Source organism: Sciurus vulgaris, assembly GCF_902686455.1.
Source record: "Sciurus vulgaris genome assembly, chromosome: 9".
In the NCBI taxonomy this organism is placed as follows: domain Eukaryota; kingdom Metazoa; phylum Chordata; class Mammalia; order Rodentia; family Sciuridae; genus Sciurus; species Sciurus vulgaris.
The window spans coordinates 52,299,262-52,315,774 of NC_136469.1; positions in this window are offsets into that span (position 1 = coordinate 52,299,262).

Genomic DNA, 16,513 nt, shown 5'->3' on the forward strand with positions numbered 1-16,513 from the left:
TCTCTTTCTATGAGATGAATCTCTTGCAGGCAGCATATTGTTGGATTTTTCTTTTTAATGCATTCTGTCAGTCTATGACTTTTGATTGATGAGTTCAGGCCATTAACATTCAGGGTTATTATTGTGATATGATTTGTATTCCCAGACATTTTACTCATTTTTGTTTTTTGACATGATTTGGTTTCCCCTTTATTTGGCTATTCCTTTAGACTAGTTCCTCCCATTGCTGATTTGCATCATTATTTTTCATCTCTTCCTCATGGAATATTTTGCTGAGAATGTTCTGCAATGCTGGCTTTCTTTTTGTAAATTCCTTTAGCTTTTGTTTATCATGGAAGGATCTTATTTCATCATCAAATCTGAAAGTAAGTTTTGCTGGGTATAAGATTCTTGGTTGGCATTCATTTTCATTCAGGGCTTGGTAAATGTTGTTCCAGGCCGTTCTAGCTTTTAAGGGTTGGATTGAAAAATCTGCTGATATTCTTATTGGTTTCCCCCTGAATGTAATTTGATTATTTTCTCTCACGGCCTTTAAAATTCTGTGTTGGGGGCTGTGCCATGTTGGTGGCGCCGGGATGGCGCCTGATCACATCGGCAGTGAGGAGGTTAATTAACATAAGCACACTCAGGTGATTTTCTCATCCACGCACACAATGTATGCGCATGTGTTCTCGAGCACTAATTGCCTGCTCGGAGCATCTCGCCTAATCTTTGAGTAGGAGGTGTGGCCCTGCTCTCCGCGTCCTGGAGGTGATATAAGCGTAGGCGGAGCGAGACAGAGACACCGCAGCCATTAGCAGAGAAGCAGTAGCAGAAGACACGCAGCGCGGCATTAGCCAGAGAAGAAGACACGTCACAGCAGCCATTAGCAAAAAAGCCAGAAGAAAGAACACAGCAGTGAGAAGGGGCAGCGGCGGAAGGTAGATTGCGGAACGGAGAACTGAGACGCATCACTAGGGCACCTTAGGTAGACACACCCTTAGTTCACAGGATGCAGGACTTTAGGCGTGGCAAGCCTCTCTCCTTCTAAGCTCTAAGAAAAGCCTGTCTTTCCTTCAAAATTTCTCTGTTAAGCAAAGTCTCTCTCTCTCTCTGATAAGCAAAGTTTCTCTCTTAAGCAATGTTTCTTTCTCTCTGATAAGCGGGGTCTCTCTCTCTCTCTCCTCTCAAAGCAAGTAAACCTCATTTCCTCTATCCTCTATAAACAAGCAAGAAAGCAGTGCACTAAAGAGAAAGAAAGATAGAAGTGCCTCAGTTTCCACTCCACCACCCATAAGACCCATGCAAGTTGTTGCTGCAGGCGGTGACAAATATCCATGGATTTTGGAACCGCAAAGAGCCAGCAACGATTCTGTGTTTATTTTGTATGTTACATATTTTCATAATAATGTGCCCAGGTGTGGGTCTGTTGTAATTTTGTGTATTTGGAGTTCTATAAGCCTCTTGTACTTGGTTTTCCATTTCATTCTTCAGATTTGGGAAATTTTCTGATATTATTTCATTGAATGGATTGTTCATTCCTTTGGTTTGTTTCTCTAAGCCTTCCTCAATCCCAATAATTCTTAAATTTGGCCTTTTCATGATATCCCATAATTCTTGTAGATTGTGTTCATGATTTCTTACCATCTTTTCTGTTTGGTCAACTTTGTTTTCAAGATTAAATATTTTGTCTTCAATATCTGAGGTTCTGTCTTCCAGGTGTTCTATCCTATTGGTTATGCTTTCTATGGAGTTTTTAACTTGGTTTATTGTTTCCTTCATTTCAAGGATTTCTGTTTGGTTTTTTTTCATTATCTCTAACTCTTTATTGAAATGATCTCTTGCTTCCCGTATTTGTTCCTTTAACTGTTGATTGGTGCAATCATTTAATGCCTGCATTTGCTCTTTCATCTCCTCGTTTGCTTCCCTGATTGTTTTAATTATGTACATTCTGAACTCCCTTTCTGACATTTCTTCTGCTGTGCTGTCACTGGGTTTTATTGATATAGTATCTAGGTTTGTTTGGGACATTTTCTTCCCTTATTTTCTCATATTGGTCAGATGTCAGTGGGACTTTGTGATATTGCAGAATTCTTCTATTGGCTTATAGTGTTCCTGTAGATTTCCAGTGTATCACCTTCCTGCCTTCAGTAGCCTGAGGTCTTGGAGTAACTTGATAATGCAGTGCTTCCAAGGAAAGCTGCCCCTAGTCCTCCTCTGGTTCCAGGACTTGGAGCTGGCTCTGTGTGGAAAGGCTCTCACTGGGGGGTCTGCCCCGAGAAGCTAGCCTGGAAAGGTGCTTCCAGCCAGAGGGGGCTGGGCTGGGGGCTGCTTGGGGAAGTCCCTGGCTGCCCTGTCCTGGTCCCTGAAGCAACCTGCGGGCAGGAACTGGCCACCCTGGTTCAGGGACTTCAAGCTTGGTTCTGTGCAGGAAGGCTCTCACTGGGGGGCCTGCCCTGAGATGCTGGAGAATCTGGCCCTGTGGGAGGAGCCCATCGCCAGAGTGCACGGGGCTGCCTGGGGAGGACTCTAGCTGCTCTGCCCTACTCTAATAAGCCACCCGAATCTGGGCCTGCCACCCAGTCAGCACTTCACCGGTTGGGGGAGACTCACCCTGAGGCTCTATTTTAGTCTGAGTCTCTCAATGCCTCCCCTTCTTGAATCCTGGGTTCTGGATTGACAGGAGATGCAGTCACCCTCTAGTCCGCCATCTTGAATCGCCCCGTGGAAAAAGCCTATGGCCGGGGGGGCCGGTCCACCTGGAGAGGTCTCTGGCTGCCTTGCCCTGGTCCCAGAGGCTGCTTGCAGGCCGGAGGTCACCGCTGGCTTGGGGACTTGTGGCTAACTCTGTGTGGAAAGGCTCTCACTGGGCAGTCTGCTCCGAGAAGCTAGCCTGGAAACGCGCTTCCTGCCGGAGTGGGCTCGGCTGCGGGCTGCTTCTCCCACCACTATTATAACTGGGCCATGATAAGGTACCAGAGAACAAATGCTAAGGGCCAAGGAAAGAGCATTCTAATTGTTTAGCATTTTGAAAGAGAATGTGGTCCATCTGAATATGTGTTGTTTGGGTGGATATTCTCAGATCTATGAACAGTAGCCAAAAACTGTTTTAGTTGAATTTACAATTTTGCCCCTCTGTATCCAAATAGTGTGCATGTATATACATGTACTTACATGTGGGTGAGTATATGCCTTGTCCTTGTAATTTATAATAGGTTCATGCTATAGGAGCTATGCCATCTATGCAGGTTCCGTGGAAATGCGAATGTATACTATCAATGTGCTACACACAGCTGTTAATCACCCATGTTTTTGTATCTCTAAAAAAAATACTAGGTACTGTCACTGATTCTACAACTGATAGTTCTACAGATTATAGGAGGCTGAGGCGACCACAATACATTGGGATATTCTCCATTTATTATTTTGCTATGTATCAATCACAGAATAAGAAATCATTAAAATTAGCCACAGATATCTTTAATGGTAGGAGAAAAACTAAAACCTTCACAACATGCAGTGAAAAGATGGGAAAGATAATGTGCTATTTATTCCATCCTGAGTAATAATAAGTAAATAATAAGTAAAGGGTCAGTGTCCTTCTGTGTATATGCTCTGGGTGTGAATATGTTCATGGTTTGTATTTTCTTAAGTCCATCTTTCTCCTCAGGCTCCTTCTGACCTCAGGGACCAGTCTAGCTGGTAATTGGTGAATGGAGATGGAAAAAATAGTTCTAACTTTTCTCACATATATTCCTTTTCTCCAGGAGTATAGCACATAAGCAAAGCACAGGACGTTTTATGCTTTTGTAAGATGTGATTGTTTAGAAGGTGAGGTAGAAGGAGAAGAAAAGAGACTCAGGGATGTACTATTATACTCTAAAATATAAGGGGATAGAGGCGAAGGGGGTGGAATTATGGAGAGTTCGTAGGGACACTTAAGTAGAAGAAGATATATCCACATGTTTCTGGGATTTGTAGGTTAAATCACAGCCTGGGAGGCCTTGAATCTACATTTCCATTCTCAGGTCCTGAGTGTCCTTAGTTGACACTATGACCTTGCGGCATTAGTTATCTTTTTTAATTTGCATGTTTGTTGTAGTGCTAGGGATTGAACCCAGGGCCTCATACATGCTAGGCAAATGCTGTACCACTAAGCCACGTCTCCACCACATCATTAGCTGTCTGTACTCATTTATTCAATAGTAATTTACTTATAAACATCTGAGGGGATCTATTATTTCTTCTTTTCATGACATTTTCTACTTAGGAAAGATATTGGGATGGCAAATTGGTGGCAACTGGAAAGATTGGCCAATATGGAAAGTTAGAATTGCATCATTATAATCATTATAATAATATTATATGTTTTACATATTGTAATAATATGTAAAATTTTGTCTATTTCAACTCACCTCCATCCAGACATTGAATTGTTAACACTTTGCATAGCAAGGCCTTCTGAAGTCCCTGTTAGGGTAGAGACCCTGTTTTACTTGGTTGGTATCTATGTCATACCAGTTACTCAATGTTTTGAATACCACACTTGAAGGAGGTAGGAAAGTGTGTGTGTGTGTGTGTGTGTGTGTGCGCGCGCACACACGTACACACACACACAATCCTCAGTATTAGACTTACATGAGTGTTAAGGGTAGGACCATGTACTTCAAGACTTTTTCTATGAAGGAACATACTATACTTTTTTGTAATCAGTTACTCCAGTTTTCTCAGTAACTATTAATACTAATATTCTACCTTGAGTTGGACATTTCTTCACAAAGAGCTCAAAAGATAAGAGTAGAAGCTATTTTCACATTCTGCATACAAGATAGTAGCATTTCATACTGGTGAAGTGCTTGCAGGTTAAGAATGAATCAAGGGGGAATCCCTACAGTTTTTTATTATTTTTACTCAGTGTGTACATAAGGTCATTGGTGATTATAACAAATTACATGTATTTATCCACAATATTTTCCCTTTCTATGGCAATTATATGGAAATATTTAATATAAAGGTTTAGTAATCTTCAGGATAAATTACCCTGTATTGATATTCATTAAGCCATGTACAGTATGGTGACATTAAGGAGACATTATATCTTGATCTAATAATCAACTTCTTTGGCATACTAATTAATATTGTGCATATATACTTAGTCCCTCTGAATTTCACTTCTGATTTGCTAATCAGAAAGTATTAATGGAATCTGAAACTGTTAGTGGTTAACTTTACAAGATTAAGACCATACTGATCTTGGTTCAAATTTCTGCTTCCCATGTCATTCACACATGATGATTTTTCTTAAGCCTGTTTCTTCATTCATACAATGATAATTGTATGAGTAACTATTTCATAAGATTGTTTTAAGAATTGAAAAAAGTGATAAATGAAAAGTTTTTTATAACTACTTGTCATAATACATGTTAATTTTGATTATCTTTATCTTTTCTTTCTTTTTATGATAAACATTTTCAAGTGGGCTCTTTGTATTGTTTGTTTAATTTCCTACCAGAAATGTTAAGGAACATTCAGTTTGATTTAATGGCAATTTTAAAATTCATTTTGCTTGAACTATTGGAATATTTCTTTAAGAAAAAATTTCAAAGGAGAAGAATGAAAAAAAATTTCTAGACATGTAGTAATTTTAACAAAACAGAAAATATTGGTACATCTCTGCATCTGACCCCAGTCCACTGGTCTGTGCCTCTTTAGTCTTAAAATACATGAAATTTGGAAAGTGTTCTGTGACTTATGCTATGGAAGGCAAGAAGAAAATATTTGTGAGCCTGAAATAAATTGGACCTAGATAAAGTCTGTTCTTTAGACCTTCACACATTTTTAAAATCTTGTGGCAAAAAGTATAGGGACAAACAGAGTCAAGTCTATAAGTGTGCTAGATCTCAGGTAGCTTTCCAGAGAATAAATGAAATTTAGAAATTCACAACTATAGAGAATGTTAGATGTACTTGTAAATTTTCCAAGGCCCTATATGGTACTTTTTTTTTACTTTATTATTTTTTCCACAATAGGACTAGGTTTCTCATTCCACATCACAACAGTTTTATATTTGAACTTTTATACAATTTATTTGTATTACTTCAGTTTTAAAACATACTGTGTCTTATATATTAAAGTTCTTTTGGTTTTACTTGACTAACTTCCTTGAGCATAAGGATTATTCTGGATCCCTTTTTAATATACTATAGAGTTTAGCACTGTGCCTCCCAGTATTTAGACTGTTGATCTGTTTAATTGACATGAGTTGCAAATAATATCAATGAGTTCTTTGAATTCAGCAAATGGCTGGAGTTCATGGCACATTGCTTGGCATAAACTCTCTTCTGTACAGCAACTTCTATCACGGGTTTAGCTTGTGAGTGTACATGTGAATCCAGATATTCATATGTAAAATTTACACAATAATGAATTTTCCATAAATTTATCTTTAATTAAAGTACAAGAATTTTCTATAACCATAAGATGATTTATATTATTTTAAAAAAATCTGATAAATTTCCTTTCACTAAAATATTTGTGCTGGAAAAGCATTATTTATATCTTAAAAAAAATCATGCCCACTTAGTTCCAAATTATTATTTTAAACAATTTCCTGGAGAAAATATAAGACATTTCCAAGATTTTTATTTAATTGCAAAATTTTTTCTAAAATCCTGCAAAAATCATATAAAATCATTAGTGGTATAGGGACTGGAAAACATCTTACATTTTGGCATCAGCACCAATGATGGTAAAAGCATCAGCATCTTAAATAAAGTGAGAGAAGGAAATGACAGCCATCTGCGTCATTCTCATTATTAAGGACCTTCTCATCTAATCGCTCTGCCTTCTACTTCACTTTGTCATCCTTAATATTTGTGGTTTCCTGGAGGGTTCTCTGTTTCAGTCATTGGTCCAACTCATGGGCTAAATGCATGCATAGGTCACCCTGGAGCTTTTCAGCTCCGTTTACTCCTGAGGAATCTCTCAGAACTCCTCTCACTTGGCCCTGTCACAGGACAATATTCCTTTGGAAGGAAAGTGCTGGCTGGATCTCTGTTATCACCTAATTCCCTTTCATTTGATGAAATCTTAGATCCTTCTTTCAGAGAAGCATTCAACGAGCTGAAGTTGAAACAAATTCATCCGTAGCTGAAGTGTATGTGAAATCATACTTATTCTGTGGCACCCTGGAAAGAAGTTGTAGATTTTGGTCACTGTGTGTTTGAAAATAGTTCATCAGGAAGGGGGTCCTTGATGAGAAATAAAAGAGCCCCTTGCAGTATAAACACATTCTTTTAGTGCCACTCCAGTGAGGCAGGGGTTTGCAAATGAGGAGGCCTGGGTTCCTGGTGGTAGCAGAGGCTGTGAATACCATGCCTTTTTTCTCCCAGGCTTACCTGAGGCTCACCTGCAGCTGTGATGGACAGTTTTCTACATGATGATCTTATTTCAAGCATACGTGGTTCTTTGTTACTTCCCTGAGAGCTCACTGGAGTGCTGGGAGCTTACTCTGTGCTCATAAGTACAGAGGAGTTGGAACCACTGACAATGCTCACTCCCTGGGGGATTGGAGGGATAGATAGACGTGCAGTCTGTCAGTTCCATGGCGGGATAATTCAGAGGCATGATCCGCATGACTTCTCAGAGAGACAATAGCAAGACGGAGCTCCAGTTGCCCACTGTCCCTATTCTCTCATACTTCTGAGTATTACTTCCCAGAGAAACCACTTGAACCCAAGTCATGGTCTTGGGATTTACTTTGAGGAGAACACAAACTAAGACATGGTCCCAACTATGCCCCTAACACTTTGAGGAGGTAATTTTATTATTCTGGGTGTTAAGTTGCTTAACATATCAAATAGGGCACTTAGACTAAAATGATAATTTTCCCATTTATTTAGTTGAGGAACTATTTTTCTAAAGCAAATTGAATCTTAGAGACCTTTGAATACAAAGATAATTAAAAGTGATGATTATGTTCTTGGGTGAAGTTTTTTGTTGTTGGCCTGGCAGATACTTCTTTGTAGACCATGAGGCATATTCTTGAATTCAGGGAATTCTTTGTAGCACATTTTAAAAATACACTAGATGATCTTTAAGCCTTATGGAAATTCTAAAATTTGGGAATTCTGACCATGAATAAAAGTCACTTAGGAGTTTTCAACCTCCACTCTAATTGCAAGGTTATTTCCCAAACTCCAAGTCCATGCAGATCCAGTTTATAGTCTTAGAGTCTTTCATCCCTACATAATTTGTACGCTCATCACCAAATGGAAGTGCCTGTGCACATGTGTATATGTGCCTTTTCATAATCTAAACACCCAATCACATGTATAATGTTCTGGTATGTGGCATGCCATAAGTTTACAAGGAATTTTAGTATAAAGACTGTGGTTTCTGTCGGTATGCTGGAAGCTTATGGGGGTAAAATTAGCCCTCATTTGATTTTGTTTTGGACTTCATCAGAGGAACTTCCAGACTTTCTTTCTGCTATTTCATCCATGGGAGCAAGTTCAATAATACTTTCAGTTTTAGAACAGATGAAACACATATATGGAATTTATAAATATTTTAGGGATCCTGTGGGTTGTATATTTTCATTTTCATTTTCAAATCTTAACTCTTGACTTCTCATGTAAGTCTCAAAAGTTGTTTTCCTCTCTGCACCAAGGTATTTTGACTAGAGTCATAAAATAAGATGACTCTTTCCTAGAAGCAGCCTTAAACTTCTTTCTTTCCTCTCTTCCCACACTTTCTGCCTAAGCTCAGGTCTGTATTTTCATTGCCTTGTCTTCCCCTATTATTTTTCTTAGGCTACATTAATATACCCCATTGTCCTTCCAGGTAGACCATGAAACCTCAACCACTTGTGTTCCCTGGGATTGCTTCCAGCATATCCTTCATCTTGTCACTCCTTCTAGGGACACTTTCTCCTCACCCCTTAAAGCCTAGACTTTTGCTTACCTTGTATACATTTTAAAAAGAATCTTCTCTTGTATGTGTAGTTTGTTATCTCATTTCCATTGTTCATCACATCATGCCTTTATGATCACATGGTTTCCCTTTTTGTTTTATTTTTATGTTCTTGAAGATCCTTAGAACATAGGGTCAGATTCAGTAACAGAGGATTCAAATTCAAGAAACGCTGTTAGCTCAGTGTTTCTTAGGGAACCTGAAAGTCAGGGAAAAAGAAAATAATTCATACACCCATCTTGACCTAGTCAGAGTCCTACTTTTCCAGGGGAGCTGATGGTTTTAAGTTTCTTTTACAAGTTCTTTATTTACCCAGCAATTTTCTATAGTGTCTAAATGCTTTGAAATAGAGGACAGCTGTTATGTCAACACTTTCAACATTCTCGAGAACACATACTTCCCTCTCCTATGCAGAGTTTTTCTTGAGTCATTGAGCTGCATACTTTGCTCTTTAAATGGTTTGATTTCCAAGCTCCAGCTTTTCTGTCATTGGAGGAATACCCTGCTATACGACATCATCTGGATGAACACTTCACCCAAGCCACCCAGGCAAGGGAATGCGTCTCTTACCTCCCACACCTGATTGTAAGTTCCTGCAAGGCAGGAAGCTAATTTCCCAGAAACCAAGAAATAGGTTGAGTATGCTATAGTGTCTTAATGCCTTAATTTATGCTGGTCTAGTAAATCATTAAATTATTGCAACATTTTTTTCTGTGTGTGATGCTGGGGATCAAACCCAGAGCCTCTTACATGTTTGGGCAGGCGCTCTATCACTTAGCTACATCCACAGCCCTTTTTATTTTATTTTAAGAGTAGGTCTCCTTCAGCTGCCCAGGCTGACCTTGAACTTGTGATCTTCCTGCCTCAGCTTCCCCGGTAGCGGGGATTGCAGGGATACCACATTGCACTGGACTGCATGTTCTAGGAGTTGCATTTGGATGAGGCTTCATTAAGAACTTTCTGAAAGGCTCAAGATTTCATGATTTGACTGTTTTTAAGTAACTCTGACCAGCTTTTTTGTTGTTTCCAGTTCCATGTATGAATTATGTATCTGAAGTTTCTTTCCTACTGTGCTTGGCTTTGATGGCATCCCAAGCTTTGAGCTTTCAGTATCTCTTTGTCAGATTCTGATACTTTATCTCTCTCTTGGTCTGGCTTTCCCACCTCAGACACTGATGTGAAAAGCAAATCCCTTTCATTTACTTTCCTTCTGTCATGTGCATCTGCATGTTTGGCTGTGGTCATATCAAGTGTCAGCACACACCCTGTAGAGATGACCAAAGGTCCTGTGAGAGATGCCAGGGCAGTGGTACACTTACCACAGAGTAGTTTGGGGTCATTCCAATGAGAAAAACAACTATTTTCTTTCCTATTTTAGTTCCAGAATCCCTTGGCAAATTCAACCAGGATGTCTCTGTGTTGTGTTTTATATTATTTCTGGGCAGGAATCACTACTGATTTGTTATCCCCTTTAGCACCAATGAGCCTAAGAGTTGGCCAGCATTGAGTCATAGGTGTAGCAGTTGACAAGTATCATATGTTTTTCCTCATTTTAAAATATTCGTATGTTATATTTTTCACTTTGGTGGAATTTTTCTTGGCACATTTTATTTTCTGGATCTTTTTTTTCTCTTTATTCTTTTCTTGTGGTGCCTACTGAAAGATGTTGCCAGGTCAAGACATCAGGTGGTGGATCATACCTGGGAGCCTCCTCAGATTCATATATTCAGTTATGATTGATCTGCTGTAGGGTATGAGGAATAGTGAAGTAGCCCCAGCAAAGTTTGTGCATATGCTCTCTTCCTGTTCCACCACTCATCTCAGTTTTCTTCTGCAGATGATGATGAAGTTGAACAGGACCCTGTCTTCTTATTAAAGTACATTTTTAGATGGTGGCAGCTGACAACTACAAAAATAATTAGCTGATGCATGCGAAGTCTGTGCCAGGCAAGGTTCTATGTGTTTTACATACATATTTTATTTAATCCTCACAGCAACCATATGAATTTAGTGTTCTTCACCCAATTTCTCCAGATGTCTTTTCCCATCTGCTTGCTAACCTGAAATTTCCTATCCATTCCTGTCATAATATGTGATTTTCTCAGTCTTAAATCCCTTCACTTTTAACACATCATGTCTACTTTATACCCTATTGTTCAATGATGATTGCGGGATTATTAATATTCATCTCATTTCTTTTTTCCATTCAGTGGATTTGTTGCTATCAGTAAACCCCAAGTGGCAAAGAGAAGAAAAGGTAAAATGCATGTGGAATTATTTCTCCCCATTCTTTGATTGCCATCCTCCTGTATTTTCTTCTTGTTCCTGTTTCTTCTCAATCTACTCTCCCTATCACTGACCCCACTTCCTATCTGTCACTCCCTTCCCCATTCACCATGCAGATTTTTCCAACATGTCTTTTCAACACTTGACTTACTATGACTTCTCTGGGTTAGTTGATGAGGAATAGAGGAAGGGAGCAGTGAAATGACTTGCCAAGTTCATTGAAATATGATGGAGGAATTCTTGAGCAACGGAGTTTATCCTTCTTGAAGTCCAGCTCAAATCTCACTGCCTCTGCAAAGTCTTTCCTGAATCCCCCTCCACATTCTCTAAAGGCAGAGTTAGTTATTCCCTTAGGTCTGTGTTATCTTGTGTCACTTTATATATCCCTCAGCACAGCATTTATCTCAGGATATTATGACTAGAGGTCTCTTTCTCTTCCCTGTTAGCTTGTGAAACCCTTTATGGTAAACACTATGCCATTCATCCATGTATCCCCTGGGCCTGGAACAGCACTTGGCACATCGTACATGCTGGGTGAGTTAGTTCTGTAGATAACTGCTTCTGTGCCATGCCACTGGCTACTAATTTTATGCTTGTTTCCTAATGTCCGACTTTTTGTGGATCCTGTTGGGTACTGACACAGGTAAAAGGGTACTCCCGTTGACTCAAAAGCTGCCTGAGACAATATGGATCCCAATCACAGAAGTTTCACCACAGAGATTCCATTTGTAAGTTAAAAACCTTCAGGCCTAATCCTCTCATGTTGTAGAATTTTTCCTTTATTAAAATTATGGAATGGAAGGTCAAATTCCAAAATAAAAATGTCAGTATTTATGATCAGGGTTTTCTCAAGGCAGTGAAAGTTTTGTATACACACACACACACACACACACACACACATACACACAGATGCTGGTGCATACACGTATTTGCAGCCTGAGGTCATTTTATGTGGTTAGGTAAGTTTTCAATTTACATATGAAATATTACCAAATTGTTTACATCCCTGGATTTCCGACATGATTTTAGCTTGACCTGTGGTAAATTTCTCCATGTAGGCAAAGAAAGAGACACACCTTTATCCCAGATTTTAACTCACAAGCAGAAGTAAGTTATTAAAGGAGTCAGGAGAGAAGAAAAAGAGAAATAGCTATGCTTCTAATAGAAGAAAGAAAGCAAACGTTGATCTAATCAATTGATTTACTTTTAAGTAAGAGAACAGATGTTTTCTGTTAGGTCCCTGGTGAAAATTCAGTAGGCGCCAGTGATACTTTAAGGCCGATGGCTTCTGATAAAATTTGGAATGAAGGTCTGGGCTGTTCTTGCTAAATGGGCTTTTGCACAGCAGGCTTGTCACTGTGGTGTGATTTTTCTCTTGAAAAAGGAGTCAGCTCTTTCTTCTTTATCCCTTCATACTTTCCCCCATTGCCCATTCTCTTTTACCTCTTACTCCTTAAAGTAAGACCATTTTTGTACTTTTGTGTTGTTTGAAACTTTTAATTTTATAGTGTTTAATTCTCTACCTACAAATGGCTATTTGAGTCCCCCATTTTCTGCTCCAGGAGAGATATCTGTGGTGTCTTCTGACTTTACCTGGGCTCTAGCCCCTTTTTGAGCAGTCAGCCTTGAAGAGTGGGTGAAGTGTTCATTCCCCTGATGCCATGTCCACAGCCAGTTCTCTAGCCTTGCTGTGGAAACATTAACCAGAATCCCGAGCACTAACACTTCAAAGGCTCCTCCAAAGGTTTCTGAGAGTCAATACTCTCCAAAATGCCAGCTTTTCCTTTTTAGCTTCTTGAAAATCACTTGCAGTAATGTGAGCTTTTTCCTTCTCATAAACATTCCAATTATGTTCATATTCTTAGAATTTCTTTGCCAAACATAATTTGTTTTTACACTTTCAAGTAATACTTCATCTTCTTTACATTTCTTTTTCCCAGACAGCCACCCTCTCACTCCTCATATGACCAACAATTCCATCAGACTGTAAATTCCTTATGATCAGGGAATATCCTATATGTTTTTGGGTCCCATGCAGAGCATAGTTCCCGGTGCATAGTGGGTGTGAAGTAAATGTTTGTTGAATGAAGACAGATGGTCCTTTTATAATCAGAACCCATGTTTTAGGCAGACTATTTTAGTCTATCACAAATGGCCCACTGAGGAAATCAAGACGGTCAAATAACCAAAGAAATTTGTTCTTTGGTCATATTTTCCATCTTGTATGCTCCTCTTATGTGTTTCATATTATTTGATAATATTGGTCTATATATCCATTTGATTACAACCAATCTGTATGGAACAACAAAAATAATAATGTCAAGAACTATACAATGACTGTTTTTATGGAATAAACTAGTCCTAGAAACAGATATTATGGCATTATCAGACTAAGAAAGCATCTTACTATTCAGCAATTCTCATTCTATGGGAGATGGAATGAGTAACCACTTTTTGATACCCACTCAGAATAGATTGGCATCTACTTGGCATCTCCTTGCCAACTGGCTCACACTTGAGGGGTGATAAACAGGATAGAACTAAGACACATGGAAACTCTTCCATGATTCCACTCCCCATGCAGCTGCATTGGTCTGTTCTGATTTTCACCCCACAGTGTCATCCTTTATTCTGTCCCCCAAACTAAAACATCTGCAGTAGGAACAGGAGAGTGTTTCCGAAGCAGGAGCCTGAGGAATGCTTATTTGAATGAAGCTGACTTCTTACCCTCCCCAAGGGGCAGAGGTGTTGATAGTTTCCATCAGTAATGACCTCATAGGAAAGCCATGTGCATCGCAAGAGCCACCACCACACCTGGCACTGATTCAGGGAGAAGCTGGAGCCTGAGTCTAAGTGATCATTGAGACGGAACTACCCTGTCTCCAATCTGGGTGATCTGTCGGCCCCAATCTGGAAGCAGATTGGGGAAAAATCTTTTCAAACACTATCTTCCCTCTGGAAATGGAGAACACCTGATTTCACAGCATTACCATATTTAAAGTGTCTTATTTAGAATTGTTAAATTAACATCTCTCCTTAAGTGAACCTACCACTAATTACTCATTAATCACACCCTGCACATGGGGCGCTAAGCCTGGTGTGAATATAATGGAGAGCAGGATCAGAATCGCCTCTGCCCTCATGAAGCTTTTAGTCTATGACAGACAGGTCTCAACTGAATGATCACAAAGTTGTGCAAACTGAGAAAAATGCTATAAAGGGAGAGGATGTTGTTTTAAGACAAGTCTATAACAGAAAAAAAACTTCATATAATTTGGGGTCGGTGATACATTGTTTGAACTACAACATTTGAAGGAGAATGGAAGTCACCTAGGGGAATGGACAGAAGGAGCATTTTCCAGGCATAGAGAGCAGCATGGGCCATGGGGCCCTGTTGCAGGAGGCAGCATGAAATACACAAGAAATGTGCAAGATTTTCAAATGAGTCTTGAAGAATAAGCAGGTAGAAATCATGAAGATGCTGTCTTTCTGGCTTTCTTTTACAACTTGTTGTTTGCAACTTCCCTCTAGTGTTTCACTTAGAAATCTAACTCCAAATGGAAGACAGAATGAACACAGGATCATGGTGGAAACTTTGCTACCTCTTAGCTCAGAGTAGTTTATTACCTCCAAAAGCAATAGTACCACTTTTCACAGAATTGAAGAAAGCTAGGTAGAGAAGAGCTGATCAGATGTCTTCCTGTCATTGAGCCAGATCCTTAGGAAGAACAACTTCTAGAATGGGAACTTGGTATTCTTCCAGGAAAGAAGAGTTGTGGTACCTGCCTTTTGTTCCAATGAATGAAAACCCCTGCCTTTTGGCTTGCTTGTTTCTTTTTGTGATATTCTCATAGAAATGGAGACCAGTTGCTCAAAGTCAGTTATTTTTTAAAAATTATGTAATTATTAAATATCCTGTGTAATTATTTAATGTCTACACTGTTAAATAGAATGAAAGACTCTGTTTTCTAAGTGGAGTTGCACCTGGGCTCTATTTTTTCCATCTGGTTTTCTAAACTTAACTTTCACTTTTGTTTCTCTTTCTTTGTCGTCACTGCAATCCGAAATACTTTTGTAACTTGCAAACCTGACCACATAAGTTCATCACTCAAAGTTGTTCAAAGGCTGTTCATTCACAAAGGATAATAATCTGAAGGCCATAGGAGGATTCTTGGAGCCCTTCACTATCGGCCTCCTCTCTATGATTTATTGTTTTCCTCTTCTACTCTTGCATACTGTCATGTATTTTACCTCCAAACTGAACAACTCGCTGGTCCCAGAAACCTCGTGGTTATTTCCATCCCCAGCATCTACTGATACAACAGTGAAGATGCCAGCTCTTTCTCCTGTGTGAATTCCTACTTGCTGGCAAAAAATGAGTTTTATCATGGCTTCTTTGGGAAACCATCTCTTTCTCAAGGTTAACTATTTTTATGTCTATTTGCAGGTTCTCAAAGCACTAAGAAAACAGTTTGTTGTAATTACCTCTACTGAATTTTGAACAGAAGCATGATGCTAGTATCGCCTGCACTTAATATGGCGCCTTGCATGTGGATTTTACTTAATCAAAACTTGTGAAAAAATATGTACATAAATGAATTTAAGATATTAGAGTGCTCTCTGTGAAATAGAAAACTTGCCTTAAGACAGAAAGAAAAATGGGAAAGTTATAGAAATTATATAGAAATACATATAGAAATTAATAAATAGAAATTCTGGAATGCCAATGTTTTAGTTTGGAAACTCTTTCTATAACCTCTATGGTTGATATTTGTAAGTGAAACATACAGACACTAAATTGATTTCAAAAATACACTTGAATCTTTACCACTCCCCATATGCACTGATTATGCAATAAATCTTTGCAGCTTTTTCCATTAAGAAGTGAAGTATAGGGCTGGGGTTGTAGCTCAGTGGTAGAGTACTTGCCTAGCTTGTGTGAGGCACTGGGTTCAAATCTCAGCACCACATATAAATAAAATAAAGATCAATCAACAACCAAAATGTTTTTTTAAAAGTGAAGTATATTTCCTCATTCCTTGAATCTGTGCTGGCTTCATGTATTTATTTAGCCAATAGAATTATGTGGAAATTACTGTACCTCAGTTCTGCATACAGATTTCCAATGATCTTACATAATTCTGCCTTGTCTCTTGGAATCCTGCCACTACATGAGAACAAACCCAGACTATCCTGATTGAGAGACCATGTGGAACAGAGATGAATCATCCCATCTCAGGTCTCTGTGAACCAGACAACTCTTAGGGAATCTGAC